This window comes from Nerophis ophidion, linkage group LG04, assembly GCF_033978795.1.
Source record: "Nerophis ophidion isolate RoL-2023_Sa linkage group LG04, RoL_Noph_v1.0, whole genome shotgun sequence".
In the NCBI taxonomy this organism is placed as follows: Eukaryota; Metazoa; Chordata; class Actinopteri; order Syngnathiformes; family Syngnathidae; genus Nerophis; species Nerophis ophidion.
The window spans coordinates 12,988,466-13,005,030 of NC_084614.1; the positions used below are offsets into that span (position 1 = coordinate 12,988,466).

The 16,565-nt window shown below is 42.0% G+C and overlaps 1 protein-coding gene across 3 annotated transcripts in view; it reads right to left on the bottom strand.

Moving 5' to 3' along the window:
• The window catches only part of yrk (Yes-related kinase), a 47,380-nt gene extending 31,096 nt beyond the window's left edge, over window positions 1-16,284 (bottom strand). For 2 of the 3 annotated variants that reach the window (XM_061897096.1, XM_061897095.1), the window contains exon 1: window positions 16,132-16,284. The gene's annotated coding sequence lies outside the window, so the exon portion shown is untranslated. The remainder of the gene's footprint in view (window positions 1-16,131) is intronic. The other variant, XM_061897093.1, reaches the window with a different exon arrangement.
• Between the last annotated feature and the right edge of the window lie 281 nt (window positions 16,285-16,565).

Sequence of the window (16,565 nt, forward strand, 5' to 3'; positions counted from 1 at the left end):
CTGTAAGAGTACACAGTGGAAGTATTTGCTAGTATTGTATGGAGTTTCCAGTGTACTGTAAAAAAAAACGTGGAAGTATTTGCTCGTATAATATGGAGTTTTAATTTTACTGTAAGAGTACACAGTGGAAGTATTTGCTAGTATTGTATGGAGTTTCCACTGTATTGTAAGAGTACACAGTGGAAGTATTTACTAGTATTGTATGGAGTTTCCAGTGTACTGTAAAAAAAACGTGGAAGTCTTTTCTCATATAATATGGAGTTTTAATTTTACTGTAAGAGTACACGGTGGAAGTATTTGCTAGTATTATATGGAGTTTCCACTGTACTGTAAAAAAAACACAGTGGAAGTATTTGCTAGTATAATATGGAGTTTTAATTTTACTGTAAGAGTACACAGTGGAAGTATTTGCTAGTATAGTATGGAGTTTCCACTGTATTGTAAGAGTACACAGTGGAAGTATTTACTAGTATAATATGGAGTTTTAGTTTTACTGTAAGGGTATACAGTGGAAGTATTTGCTAGTATTGTATGGAGTTTCCAGTGTACTGTAAAAAAAAAACGTGGAAGTATTGGCTCGTATAATATGGAGTTTTAATTTTACTGTAAGAGTACACAGTGGAAGTATTTGCTAGTATTATATGGAGTTTCCACTGTACTGTAAAAAAAACACAGTGGAAGTATTTGCTAGTATAATATGGAGTTTTAATTTTACTATAAGAGTACACAGTGGCAGTATTTGCTAGTATAAGTTGGAATTCCCACTCTACTGTAAGAATACACAGTGGAGGTATTTGCTAGTATAATATAGAGTTCCCACTGTACTGTAAGAGTACACAGAGGAAGTATTTACTAGTATAATATGGAGTTTTAATTTTACTGTAAGAGTATACAGTGGAAGTATTTGCTAGTATTGTATGGAGTTTTAATTTTACTGTAAGAGTACACAGTGGAAGTATTTGCTAGTATAGTATGGAGTTTCCACTGTACTATAAGAGTACACAGTGGAAATATTTGCTGGTATTGTATTACTTGGATGAAGGCCAGTAATACAAGAGAAATGAAACCAAAAGTTTCAAACCACATCAATATCCGTTTTGTTGACACTGGTGTGAACATGGGCAAACGTGTGAAGATTTTTTTAATACTTTTAACGCAATAGTACTTTTGTGTGTGTACATATTTACTGCCAATGAGAAGTACTATCGTGTACTTGAGTCATACTGTAACTGTGTACTGTGTCCAATGTCATACGTCACATACTAAAACCTGACATTAAGGACAGGAAGAGAAACGTCTAGCATAGCTATGTTAGCTACATGCTAACATGACATTTTCACATTGTGCTACGTTAGCTACACTAGCATAGCTACATGTGAGCTGCATGCTAACATGACATTTTCACATCATGCTAGGTTACCAACACCCGCATAGCCATGTGAGCTACATGCTAACATGATATTTTCACATTGTGCTAGGTTAGCAACACTAGCATAGCTACATGTGAGCTACATGCCAACATGACGATTTAACATCATGCTAGGTTAGCAACACCAGCATAGCTATGTGTGCTACATGCTAACATGACATTTTCACAACATGCTAGGATATCAACACCAGCATAGCTATGTGAGCTACATGCTAACACGACATTTTCACATCATGCTGGGCTAGCAACAACAGCATAGCTATGTGAGCTACATGCTAAAATGACATTTTAACATCATGGTAGGGTCGCAATACGCTAACATTACATTTTATAATCATGCTCTGTTCGCAACACTAGCAAAGCCATATGAGCTACATGTTAACATGATATTTTAACATCATACAAGGTTCCCAACACCAGCATAGCTATGTGAGCTACATGCTAACATGACATTTTCACATCATGCTTGGTTAGCAACACCAGCATAGCTATGTGAGCTACATGCTAACATGACATTTTCACATCATGCTCGGTTAGCAACACCAGCATAGCTATGTAAGCTATATGCTAACATGACATTTTCACATCATGCTTGGTTAGCAACACCAGCATAGCTATGTGAGCTACATGCTAAAATGACATTTTAACATCATGCTAGGTTAGCAACACCAGCATAGCTATGTGTGCTACATCCTAACATGACATTTTAACATCATGCTAGGCTCGCAACACTAGCATTGCTATGTGAGCTACATGCTAACATGACATTTTAACATCATTCTATGGTCGCGATAAGCTAACATTACATTTTATAATCAAGCTCTGTTCGCAACACTAGCAAAGCCATATGAGCTACATGCTAACATGATATTTTAACATCATACTAGGTTCCCAACACTAGCATAGCTATGTAAGTTACATGCTAACATTACATTGTAAGCTACATGCTGACATTACATTTTCACATTGTGCTAGGTTAACAACACTAGCATAACTATGTGAGCTAAATGCTAGCATGACATTTTCACATCATGCTAGGGTCGCAATACGCTAACATTACATTTTATAATCATGTTCGGTTTGCAACACTAGCAAAGCCATATAAGCTACATGCTAACATGACATTTTAACATCATACTAGGTTCCCAACACCAGCATAGCTATGTGTGCTACATGCTAACATGACATTTTCACAACATGCTAGGATATCAACACCAGCATAGCTATGTGAGCTACATGCTAACACGACATTTTCACATCATGCTGGGCTAGCAACAACAGCATAGCTATGTGAGCTACATGCTAAAATGACATTTTAACATCATGGTAGGGTCGCAATACGCTAACATTACATTTTATAATCAAGCTCTGTTCGCAACACTAGCAAAGCCATATGAGCTACATGTTAACATGATATTTTAACATCATACAAGGTTCCCAACACCAGCATAGCTATGTGAGCTACATGCTAACATGACATTTTCACATCATGCTTGGTTAGCAACACCAGCATAGCTATGTGAGCTACATGCTAACATGACATTTTCACATCATGCTCGGTTAGCAACACCAGCATAGCTATGTAAGCTACATGCTAACATGACATTTTCACATCATGCTTGGTTAGCAACACCAGCATAGCTATGTGAGCTACATGCTAAAATGACATTTTAACATCATGCTAGGTTAGCAACACCAGCATAGCTATGTGTGCTACATCCTAACATGACATTTTAACATCATGCTAGGTTCGCAACACTAGCATTGCTATGTGAGCTACATGCTAAAATGACATTTTAACATCATTCTATGGTCGCGATAAGCTAACATTACATTTTATAATCAAGCTCTGTTCGCAACACTAGCAAAGCCATATGAGCTACATGCTAACATGATATTTTAACATCATACTAGGTTCCCAACACTAGCATAGCTATGTAAGTTACATGCTAACATTACATTGTAAGCTACATGCTGACATTACATTTTCATATTGTGCTAGGTTAACAACACTAGCATAGCTATGTGAGCTAAATGCTAGCATGACATTTTCACATCATGCTAGGGTCGCAATACGCTAACATTACATTTTATAATCATGTTCGGTTTGCAACACTAGCAAAGCCATATAAGCTACATGCTAACATGACATTTTAACATCATACTAGGTTCCCAACACTAACATAGCTATGTAAGCTATATGCTAACATGACATTTTAACATCATGCTAAGTTCGCAACACTAGTATAGTTAAATGTGAGCTACATGCTAACATGACATTTTAACATCATGCTAAGTTCGCAACACTAGCTTAGCTAAATGTGAGCTACATGCTAACATGATATTTTAACATCATGCTAGGTTAGCAACAATAGCATACACCATATTGCCAAAAGTATTTGGCCACCCATCCAAATGATGAGAATCAGGTGTCTTAATCACTTGGCCCGATGTATGAAATCAAGCACTTAGGCACGGAGACCGTTTCTACAAACATTTGTGAAAGAATGGGCCGCTTTCAGTGATTTCCAGCATGGAACTGTCATAGGATGCCACCTGTGCAACAAATCCAGTGGTGAAATATCCTCGCTCCTAAATATTCCAAAGTCAACTTTATTATAAGAAAAGTGAAGAGTTTGGGAACAACAGCAACTCAGCCACCAAGTGGTAGGCCACGTAAACTCACAGAGGAGTCAGCATAGTGCAATTCTGCACAGTCAGTTGTTGCAGAGCTCCAAACTTCATGTAACCTTCCAATTAGCCCACGTACAGTACGCAGACAGCTTCATGGAATGGGTTTCCATGGCCGTCCAACTGCATCTAAGCCCCACATCACCAAGTCCAATGCAAAGTGTGGGATGCAGTGGTGTAAGGAACGTCGCCACTGGACTCTAGAGCATTGGAGACGCGTTCAATCACGCTTTTCCATCTGGAAATTTGATGGACAAGTCTGGGTTTGAAAGTTGCCAGGAGAACGCTACATTTCAGACTGCCAAATGCGGAGTGTGAAATTTGGTGGAGGAGGAATTATGGTGTGGGGTTGTTTTTTCCCGAGTTGGGCTTGGCCCCTTAGTTCCTGTGAAAGCAACTGTGGAGGAGGGGCGTGGTCTGCGGGCTTGCCGTGGAGCGAGGTGTGTAAGGACCGGCCTCTAAGTCAGCGGCAGGTGAGTAGATTGCCCAGCTGGGACTTGTTATCTAATCACCTGTCACCCTTATTAGTAGCAGCGGGGTTGGGAGTTGCTGGTGAGCAGAGGCATGAGAGCGAGAGACATTTTGCTGGAAAGCAAAAGCACACTGCTATTGGAAATAAAACTCTTGTCACCTCAGACTACCGGGCTCACAAAGGATCTTTGTGTCAGAAGAACCCACAGAAGGGCGACCTCCACAGGAACTTTCAATGCTCCAGGATACCAAAACATTTTGGACAATTTTATGCTCTCAACCTTGTGGGAACAGTTTGGAGCGGGCCCCTTTCCTCTTTCAACATGACTGTGCACCATCCATCCATCCATTTTCTACCGCTTATTCCCTTTTGGGGTCGCTGGTGCCTATCTCAGCTACAATCGGGCGAAAGGCGGGGTACACCCTGGACAAGTCGCCACCTCATCGCAGGGCCAACACAGATAGACAGACAACATTCACACTCACATTCACACACTAGGGACCATTTAATGTTGCCAATCAACCTATCCCCAGGTGCATGTCTTTGGAAGTGGGAGGAAGCCGGAGTACCCGGAGGGAACCCACTAGTGCACCACAAAGACATTGATGACAGAGTCCGGTGTGGATCAACTTGACTGGCCTGCACAGAGTCCTGACCTGAACTCCGACAGAACGCCTTTGGGATGAATTAGAACGGAGACTGTTCGACCAACATCAATGTTGCGACTTCACCAATGCGCTTTTTGGAAGAATGGTGGAAAATTCCTACAAACACACACTCCGCAACCTTGTGGACAGCCTTCCCAGAAGAGTTGAATAGCTGCAAAAAGGTAGACCCCCATCATGTTGAACCCTATGACCGGCCACTGAAGAAAAACGTACAACTCCAATATGTCTAACTGACTGATTGTTAGTCTTATTTTCTTTTTAAGATCTATAGCGAAGCCTAAGGAGGTACGATTCCCCCTCTCAAAAGCGCCATTTTTATTTATTTTAGCACTTTTGCCGTCCATATTGTTCCTGTTACAAGAATAAAACGAGACTTAAGTACGCGCTGGAGCTGGAACAAAACAAAAAGGCACAAAAACCTTCACCATCATGTCACATGACACATAAATCCATGCGACACACCCTTTTCCTGCACTGAGACGTGTGCAGATAAGCTGCTCCCAGTGGAACACACACACACACACACCCAAGTCTTCTTCTTCTTCTCTTTTCCTTACCTAGCCTCTTTCTCACATTTGCAGGAAGCCCCGACAGGAAGTTAAGTGTGAATGGGCAGGATGATAGGACAATGGGAAGTGGGCTGTCACACGCACACACACACACACACACACACACACACACACACACACACACACACACACTGTGGAGAAGGTATGGGGGGTGAGGGGGTGTAAAGGAACATGATGTGGCCATATCCTCCTGATTTAAAAACATTCCTGTCTGTGTTGAGCACTGGAATGCCGATAGCCTGTTGCTATGGTAACCACCCAGCACCACTTCAATGTGTGTGTGTGGCACAGGTGTGTGACATCCATCCACCTGACATCCACACCACCTCCCTGGAAGCTTTTGTGGTGGCAACGTCGCAATCGACCCACCCCAAAAAAAAAAAAAATTAACAAAAAAATAAACAGTTGTCCCCGCCTCCTTCCTTTCTATAGCGCCCCGAGGCCAAAGACAGGAAGTGACCTCGGGGGACAAACAGGAAGTGATGGAGTCCGGCCTCCGAGTGGTTTTGCTCCCTTGAAAAAAAAAAAGAACCGAGCCTAACTATGAGGGTGAGTAGAAGGGAACGGCTGACATGGCAGGACTTGGTGGGATCTGGAACTTGGTCAATGAAGGGAGGGTCTAGGAGCTGGGGTGTCCAAAGTAAAACATTAAAAAAACAATAAAAAATTGGAATAAAAGGTGACGTGTAAAGTTGCTATGTTGACTAATAACACGTTTACTGTCACTGCTGAAATAATAATGCATCAAAAGTCCGACTAGTTGTTACACCTTAAAGGCCTACTGAAATTAGATTTTATTTAAACGGGGATAGCAGGTCCGTTCTATGTGTTATACTTGATCATTTTGCCATATTGCCATATTTTTGCTGAAAGGATTTAGTAGAGAACATCCACGATAAAGTTTGCAACTTTTGATCGCTAATAAAAAAGCCTTGCCTGTACCGGAAGTAGCAGACGATGTGCGCGTGACGTCACCAGTTGTGGAGCTCCTCACGTCTGAACATTGTTTACAATCATGGCCACCAGCAGCTAGAGCGATTCGGACCGAGAAAGCGACAATTTCACCACTAATTTGAGCGAGGATGAAAGCTTTCTGGATGAGGATAGTGAGAGTGAAGGACTAGAGAAAAAAAAAGACAGCGGGAGCGATTCAGATGTTATTAGACACATTTACTAGGATAATTCTGAAAAAAAATCCCTTTTCTGCTTATTGTGTTACTAGTGTTTTAGTGACATTAAATGGTACCTGAAAGTCGGAGGGGTGTGGCCACGGGTGTGGTGACCGCCAGTGTCTCCGGTGGGAGGAGGTAATAGTCCGCAGCTGCAGGAGGACGCAAGCTCTGCTCATAACTACAGTAAGAGCAGAGTTATTAGAACAATTTTCTCACCGAAACCTGCCGGTTGACATGTGGTCGGGAACCATGTTTGCTTGACCGCTCTGTTCCATGGTAAAGCTTCACCTTCGGGAATGTAAACAAGGAAACACGGGCTGTGTTTGTGTGGCTAAAGGCTAAAAGCTTCCCACCTCCATCATTCTACTTTGACGTCTCCACTATTAATTGAACAAATTGCAAAAGATTCAGCAACACAGATGTCCAGAATACTGTGTAATTATGCGATTAAAGCAGACTACTTATAGCTGGGATCGGGCCGTGACGTCAAACGCACGCGTCATCATACCGACGTTTTCAACAGGACACTTCGCGGGAAATTTAAAATTGTAATTTAGTAAACTAAAAAGGCCGTATTGGCATGTGTTGCAATGTTATTATTTCATCATTGATATATAAACTATCAGACTGCGTGGTCGCTAGTAGTGGCTTTCAGTAGGCCTTTAAAACTCTTGTGTAATGTTCATATTGTTGTCACTCAGCCAGCGTTTGTGGGTCTGGAGGACCCGTTGCATTTTGTGGCTTTTAATGCCTCACAATCAAACATCCATCCATCTTCTTCCGCTTATCCGAGGTTGGGTCACGGAGGCAGCAGCCTAAGCAAGGAAGCCCAGACTTCCCTCTCCCCAGCCACTTCGTCCAGCTCCTCCCGGGGCAGCCCAAGGCGTTCCCAGGCCAGCCGGGAGACAGTCTTCCCAACGTGTCCTGGGTCTTCCCCGTTGGCCTCCTGCCGGTCGGACGTGCCCTAAACGGTTCCCTAGGGGAGGCGTTCAGGTCACATCCTGACCAGATGCCCGAACCACCTCATCTGGCTTCTCTCCATGTGGAGGAGCAGCGGCTTTACTTTGAGCTTGCTTGTACCTGTGATCTTGTCCTATTGGTCATAACGCAAAGCTCATGACCATAGGTGAGTATGGGAACATAGATCGAGCAGTAAATTGAGAGCTTTGCCTTCTGGCTCAGCTCCTTCGCCACAACGGAACACTTTTATGTTAAAAAACTGAACTGTTGTTTAGTGGGATAAGATAAACAATCTGTTGAGTATTTTAACATAAAAGTGTTTGATTGCGAGGCGTTAAAAGCCACAAAATGCAACGGGTTCCTTCAGACCCACAAACGCTGGCTGAGGGACAACAATATGAACGTTACACCAGGGTTTTGAAGTGTACCAACTTGTCGGAATACCTATTCGTCCTTCTATTCAGGAGAGAGGCGTTTATGATCTAGAATAAAGTTTGACGAGCAAAAAACGATCATGTCAACATTGGAACACGGGCCGCCATAGATAGTCGGTCTGCGTTAGCGCTCATAAGAACAATATCAATAATACTTGTTAGTATTCAAACGTAATATAGTAAGTATAGACTGTCCGGGCTGTCGGGGCGGGGTTTCTTAAATATTTCAAATGTCTGGTGTTTTGAGTCAGGGTTGCGTGTATTTTCAATGTACGTACAGGGTTAAAAAGGTGTGCGCACGCAGCAGAATTTGTGAGGGAGGGGCAGAGAGAGAAAAGATAGTGGTGCGGCTGTTGATCAAAGGCATACGTGGTCAACAGCCAAATACAGTGGGGCAAAAAATTATTTAGTCACCCACCAATTGGGCAAGTTCTCCCTTTTAAAATGATGACACAGGTCTGTAATTTTCATCATAGGTACACTTCAACTGTGAGAGACAGAATGTGAAATAAAATCCAAGAATTCACATTGTAGGAATTTTAAAGAATTTATTTGTAAATTATGGTGGAAAATAAGTATTTGGACAACCATTCAAAGTTCTCACTGATGGAAGGAAGTTTCGGCTCAAAATCTCACGATACATGGCCCCATTCATTCTTTCCTAAACACGGATCAATCGTCCTGTCCCCTTAGCAGAAAAAACTGCCCCAAAGCATGATGTTTCCACCCCCATGCTTCACAGTAGGTATGGTGTTCTTGGGATGCAACTCAGTATTCTTCTTCTTCCTCCAAACGCGATGAGTTGAGTTTATACCAAAATGGATACATGGATGATAAAGCAGAGGATTGGGAGAATGTCATGTGGTCAGATGAAACCAAAATATAACTTTTTAGTATAAAAACTCAACTCGTTGTGTTTGGAGGAAGAAGAATACTGAGTTGCATCCCAAGAACACCATACCTACTGTGAAGCATGGGGGTGGAAACATCATGCTTTGGGGCTGTTTTTTCTGCTAAGGGGACAGGACGATTGATCCGTGTTAAGGAAAGAATGAATGGGGCCATGTATTGTGAGATTTTGAGCCAAAACCTCCTTCCATCAGTGAGAGCTTTGAATGCTTGACCAAATACTTATTTTCCACCATAATTTACAAATACAGTCTTTAAAATACCTGCAATGTGAATTCCTGTACCTATGATGAAAATTACAGACCTCTGTCATCATTTTAAGTGGGAGAACTTGCACAATCTGTGGCTGACTAAATACTTTTTTGCCCCACTGTAGGTCACACTGAGGGTGGCCGTATGAACAACTATAACACTGTTACAAAAATGCGCCACACTGTGAACCCACACCAAACAAGAATGACAAACACATTTTGCAACAAACAACATAAACACAACAGAACAAATACCCAGAAACCCTTGTAGCACTAACTCTTCCGGGACGCTACAATATAAACCCTCCCCCACCCCCGCTAACCCCTACCACCGTCACATCAAATATTCCGCTTTGAAAAATAATTTTGGTGGAAGATTTGACATATTTTGAGTGTTTGCCATTAAAAAAAAAAAAGTTTGACAAAAAAGGGCGGAAAACAAAAACACAAAAAAACTAAAAAACAAACATTTTGAAATGGGGAATAGATCGGAATTTGATGTAGAGATTTAAGCGTGAAATATAAAATGTATGTATGCCCTGGCACACCATTATCATCATTTCATGACCACAGCAAAAACCTTTTTACACTTTTATACTGAAATAGATACTCCTACAAAGTATTAAATGAAAACATATAAAAAAAACTACCAGCAGCGGTAAAGTTCAGATCAGGGGTCTCAAACTTACTTTACCTGGGGACCACAGGATGCAGAGTCTGGGTGTGGCTGGGCCGCGAGAAAAGTTTTCCCAAAATTTTTTTTGCATACTCCTCAGTGTTTATTTGTAAATAGCCCACGCAAGGAGAATAATGTTATTTCCACAATGTGAGTCTTTCCGCTTTCCCTCCCTATGGCAACACGGCGGTCGGCGAATAATAGCCGGGAAAGTACCGGGATAGCGAGCGCAAAAAAAGGGATGGCTTCCGGAGTGGTATCCGGCGTCATATAGAAATATACAACACCGTTTCCATAAGAGTCGGGAAATTGTGTTAGATGTAAATATAAACAGAATACAATGATTTGCAAATCCTTTTCAACCCATATTCAGTTGAATATGCAAAGACAACATATTTGATGTTCAAACTCATAAACTTTTTCTTTTTTGCATATAATCATTAACTTTAGAATTTGATGCCAGCAACACGTGACAAAGAAGTTGGGAAAGGTGGCAATGAATACTGATAAAGTTCAGGAATGCTCATCTAACACTTATTTGGAACATCCCACAGGTGTGCAGGTTTAATTGGGTAACAGGTGGGTGCCATGATTGGGTATAAAAACGGCTTCCCAAAAAATGCTCAGTCTTTCACAAGAAAGGATGGGGCGAGGTACACCCCTTTGTCCACAACTGCGTGAGCAAATAGTCAAACAGTTTAAGAACAACGTTTCTCAAAGTGCAATTGCAAGAAATTTAGGGATTTCAACATCTACGGTCCATAATATCATCAAAAGGTTCAGAGAATCTGGAGAAATCACTCCACGTAAGCGGCATGGCCGGAAACCAACATTGAATGACCGTGACCTTCAATCCCTCAGACCGCACTGTATCAAAAACTGACATCAATCTCTAAAGGATATCACCACATGGGCTCAGGAACACTTGAGAAAACCACTGTCACTAAATACAGTTCGTCGCTACATCTGTAAGTGCAATTTAAAGTTTGGTTATGCAAAGCGAAAGTCATTTATCAACAACATCCAGAGACGCCGCCGAGATCATTTAAGATGGACTGATGCAAAGTGGAAAAGTGTTTTATGGTCTGACGAGTACACATTTTAAAACTGTTTTTGGAAATATTCGACATCGTGTCATCCGGACCAAAGGGGAAGCGAACCATCCGGACTGTTATCGACGCAAAGTTCAAAAGCCAGCATCTGTGATGGTATGGGGGTGCATTAGTGCCCAAGGCATGGGTAACTTACACATCTGTGAAGGCCCCATTAATGCTGAAAGGTACATACAGGTTTTGGAACAACATATGCTGCCATCTAAGCGCCGTCTTTTTCATGGACGCCCCTGCTTATTTCAGCAAGACAATGCCGAGCCACATTCAGCACTTGTTACAACAGCGTGGCTTCGTAGTAAAAGTGTGCGGGTACTTTCTTGGCACGCCTGCAGTCCAGACATGTCCCCCATGGAAAATGTGTGGCGCATTATGAAGCGTAAAATGCGACAGCGGAGACCCCGGACTGTTGAACGACTGAAGCTCTACATAAAACAAGAATGGGAAAGAATTCCACTTTCAAAACTTCAACAATTAGTTTCCTTAGTTCCCAAACATTTATTGAATGTTGTTAAAAGAAAAGGTGATGTAACACAGTGGTGAACATGCCCTTTCCCAACTACTTTGGCACGTTTTGCAGCCATGAAATTCTAATTATTATTTGCAAAAAAAAAAAAGTTTATGAGTTTGAACATCAAATAACTTTTCTTTGTAGTGCATTCAACTGAATATGGATTGAAAATGATTTGCAAAACATTGTATTCCGTTTATATTTACATCTAACACCATTTCCCAACTCATATGGAAACGGGGTTTGTAAGTATAGTATAATAGAGGGCTTGACATTTACTTTTATTTACAAGTTGGATTGCCATCTGTTGTCAAGTCTTTGGTAATGATTGTGAACAATAAGCAAAATCCCCCAGAAAGTGCAGTTCCCCTTTTTAAGAAACTTGTCTATGACTTGAGCTCCAAACTTCCTCTGTTTGCTATTGTCATTACTGCCACAGGTGGTGGGAAAGTGTATTGCAACCAAGTATCTCTGAAGCCCACAGCTGAGAAAAAAATATTTTTTGGGCGGGCCGACAATGATTCAGAACCCCTGCTGGGATTCCAAATGCGTCGGAGGCACAGTCGACACGCCTCACACTAAAGTCATCATGTGATTGTCGCTCCAAAGCCAACGAAGATTTTGACAAAGTGAGCGTAATATGTTTATTTTTGGTCGTTATTATATATTCTAATTTGAGAAAATAAAAGCATTTTTTTGGTCAGTTCATGAACTTCACTTGGACTTATTATTTTGGTTTATTTCCTCAGGAAAACAGACGTCAGAACGACTCAATTGCACACGTCCTTGGTAGCAAACTTGGCGCCTCGCTGTTCATATTGTTTCTATAAACTCTGACTAGTGGTGCGCCAAGGAATCCCATCACAATTAATTTGATTTATTGTTTAGATCCAGTGGTTTATTTTCCTAAATTCAAACAGTGTAACTGTTCAAACTGTGTGTATTGTTATAAAGACCAAAAATATTAAATACACCTGTTAGTTAAAACCTCTTGCCTTGTTTTTAATAAATACTTAGGCCTACTACACAACTGTATTTTAATGTTGCTCAATATGGTGTTTTCTCAGGTGGTCCTTGGTGAAAAAATAAGTATTGAAAGTTAAAAAAAATGAAAAAATAAATAAATAGATACAATAAAAATGAAAATGAAAGACTTTTACAAACTTTTGGATTCCCAGGAATTTTAGCAGTTATTAAAACGGTCTTTGCTCAAAATATAATGAATTAAAATCAAAGTTGTTGCCATTAATGACCTGTTTAAGGCTACTATCAAATATTTCACTTAAAATATTTTGAGGGGAAAATATTGCACATTGGGTGTATTTTCCAAGAAGGAATTAAAGATGAAAGATGTTTAACGACAGATAGACCTGAAGTCGGTTTAGAGATTTAAGAGTTGGGTAAAAATATTTGTACACATTTTTGTATTATATTTTTTTAATTTTTATGACCTCTCTGGGTCTCAGGAACCAAACTTGAGGGTTAAAAGTGAACACAAATATTTTTATTGTGTTGGTTTAGAAAAAGAAAAACATGAAAATGGCCGCTGCATGTTTTCATTTTTCTGTGTGAAATCCTCAGAGGAAAAAGTTTGGACACCCCTGTCTAGGAGGGTCTAAGGATGTTCCAGGAGGTCTTGGAGGGTCTAAGGGAGTGTCTAAGGAATTATGACGTATAAGGAGGTCTTGGAGGGTCTAAAAAAGTATGATGTATATATAAGGAGAGTTTAAGGAGGTCTAGGAGGGTCTAAGGAGGTTTAGGAAGGCTTGGAGGGTCTAAGGAGGTCTAGGAGGGTCTAAGGAGGTTCAGGAAGGCTTGGAGGGTCTAAGGAGGTCTAGGAGGGCATAAGGAGGTCTAGGAGGGCATAAGGAGGTCTAGGAAGGCATAAGGAAACATGACGTATAAGGAGAGTCTAAGGAGGGTCTAAGGAGGTCTTGGAGGATCTAAGGAAGTATGACATCAGGAGAGTCCAAGGAGGTCTAGGAGGTCTTGGAGGGTCTAAGGATGTATTTGAGGGTCTAAAGAAGTATGACGTAAAAGGATAGTTGAAGGAAGTCTAGGAGGTCTTGGAGGGTCTAAGGAAGTTTGTCGTATAAGGAAGTCTAGGAGGTCTTGGAGGGTCTAAGGAAGTATGATGTATAAGGAGAGTCTAAGGAGGTTTAGGGGATTTGGAGGGTCTAACGAGGTCGAGGAGGGTCTAAGGAAGTATGACGCATAAGGATAGTTGAAGGAAGTCTAGGAAGTCTTGGAGGGTCTAAGGAGGTCTCGGAGGGTCTAAGGAAGTATGTCGTATAAGGAAGTCTAGGAGGTCTTGGAGGGTCTAAGGAAGTATGATGTATAAGGAGAGTCTAAGGAGGTCTAGGAGGGTTTAAGGAGGTCTACGAGGTTTTGGAGGGTCTAAGGAGGTCGAGGAGGGTCTGAGGAAGTATGACATAAGGATAGTTGAAGGAAGTCTAGGAGGTCTCGGAGGGTCTAAGGAGGTCTAGGAGGGTCTGAGGAAGTATGACGTATAAGGATAGTCTAAGGAGGTCTAGGAAGGTCTAAGACGGTCTAGGATGGTTCCAGGAAGCATGATGTATAAGGCGAGTCTAAGGAGGTGCTAAGGAAGCATGATGTAAAAGGAGAGTCTAAGGAGGTCTAGGAGGGTCTAAGGAGGTATAGGAGGTCTTGGAGGGTCTAAGGAAGCATGACGTATAAGGAGAGTCTAAAGAGATCTAGGAAGGTTTAAGGAAGTCCTAAGGAAGCATGATGTATAAGGAGAGTCTAAGGAGGTCTAGGAGGTCTTGGAGGATCTAAGCAGGTTCTAAGGAAGTATGTCGTCTCAGGAGTTCTAAGGAGGTATATGGATAGTCTAAGGAGGTCTGCGAGGGTCTAAGAAGGGTCTAAAAAGGTATGACATAAGGAGGCCTAAGAAGGGTCTAAGGAGGTATGGTGTATAAAGAGGTCTAAAGAGGTCTGTGGGGGTATAAGGAGTGTCTAAGGAGGTATGACGTCTGAGAAGGTATAAAGAGGTCTAGGAGTGTCTAAGGAGGCATAACGTATGAGGAAGTGTAAGGAGAGTCTAAAGAGGTTTAATGAGGTCTAAGGAGGTATACTGAGGTATGACGAAGTATACTGTGGTGGTCCGAGGAGGTCTAAGAAGATATACTGAGGTAGAAGGAGGTACACTGAGGTATGAGAAGGTCTAAGGAGGTACACAGAGGTATAATACTGTCTAAGGAGGTATGAGGTGGTCTAAAGAGATATGAGGAGGTATAATGAGGTATGAGGACATCTGACGAGGTATGAGGTCCTCTAAGGAGGCATACAGAGTTATGAGAAGGTCTAAGGAGGTATACTGAGTTATGAGAAGGTATACTGAGGTATAATGATGTCTAAGAAGGTATGAGATGGCCTAAAGAGGTATGAGGAGGTAAAATAAGATATGACAGCATCTGAGGAGGTCTAAGAGAGTCTAAGGAGGTATAATGAGGTGTCTGAAGGTATGAGGAGGTATAAAGAGGTATGAGGAGGTCTAAGGAGGTTTAAATAGGTATGATGAGGTCTAAAGAGGTATGAGGAGGTCTAAGGAGGTATGAGGAGGTTTAATGAGATCTGAAGAGGTCTGAGGAGATCTGAAGAGGTCTCTAGAGGTATGAGGAGGTCTGATGAGGTCTAAGTAGGTATGAGGAGGGCTAAGGAGGTATGAGGAGGTATAATGAGATGTGAAGAGGTCTGAGGAGATGTGAAGAGGTTTAAGGAGGTATAGGGAGGTCTAAGGAGGTATGATGAGATATGAGGAGGTCTGAGGAGGTCTAAGGGGGTATGAGGTAGTATGAGGAGGGCTAAGTAAAGTCTAAGAGGGTCTCGGAGGGTTAGGAAGCAGCTATGTGGAAGAAGGATGCACACGGCCAAGCCTTTTCCTGTGGGGGAGTTCCAAGATGAATCAGTGGATTCCACGTTAAAAGAATGAGAAACTCGTCAGAACAGTTGGAGCGCGACCCTTGAACTCTGACAGTTAAAAAAATTCAGTATACTTTTATCACTTCTCATTACAACTTCCCCTTTTTTTTTTTAACTGATACCTCTCACTCGCTCACACGAACACACACACTTGTCGCAGAGAGCCAAGCTCCTGTTGGAACATCTCCAGCTGGTTGAGGAGCACATAACCAACAACATCATTGAGGAGTCCCCGGCCAGCACAAGTTATGCAAGAGATTCCTGGTGTTTTCTGGGAAATCACTCAGCCTTTTCCACGAACACGCACACACACAAAATGAGCAAAGAAGCGTACTCACCAGTGGAGGCTGTCTTGTGTGTGAGGTGTCGCCGCTGCCGCGGGGTGTGTGTCGTGGGGGGGGGGGGAAGCCGGCCACCACTTGCTCAGTCAGCTGCGCAACTTTCCAAGGCGAGCGCGCTCCTCCTGGACCGGAAGCACACTTGGCCCACCCCTGAGGAAGGAAGACGGGCGCGCGCACTGTAGGGGAAGGGGGGGGCGGGGGGACTGCAGGGGGGGAGATGGCGCCACCACATTCCACTTTTGCGTAATAGCTGATTAAAAGCACGGAGGTTGTTGGTCATGATAACAAAAATTGATACGCCCCCCCCCAGCGACTACAAATAGTTTATAAAATTGTTACAAGTACACCTTTGCATAACATTGTGTCCTTATTAACATCAACTTGCAACAAGGACAAACTTCATGGACGTTGTTTGTAGTTTACCACAATAA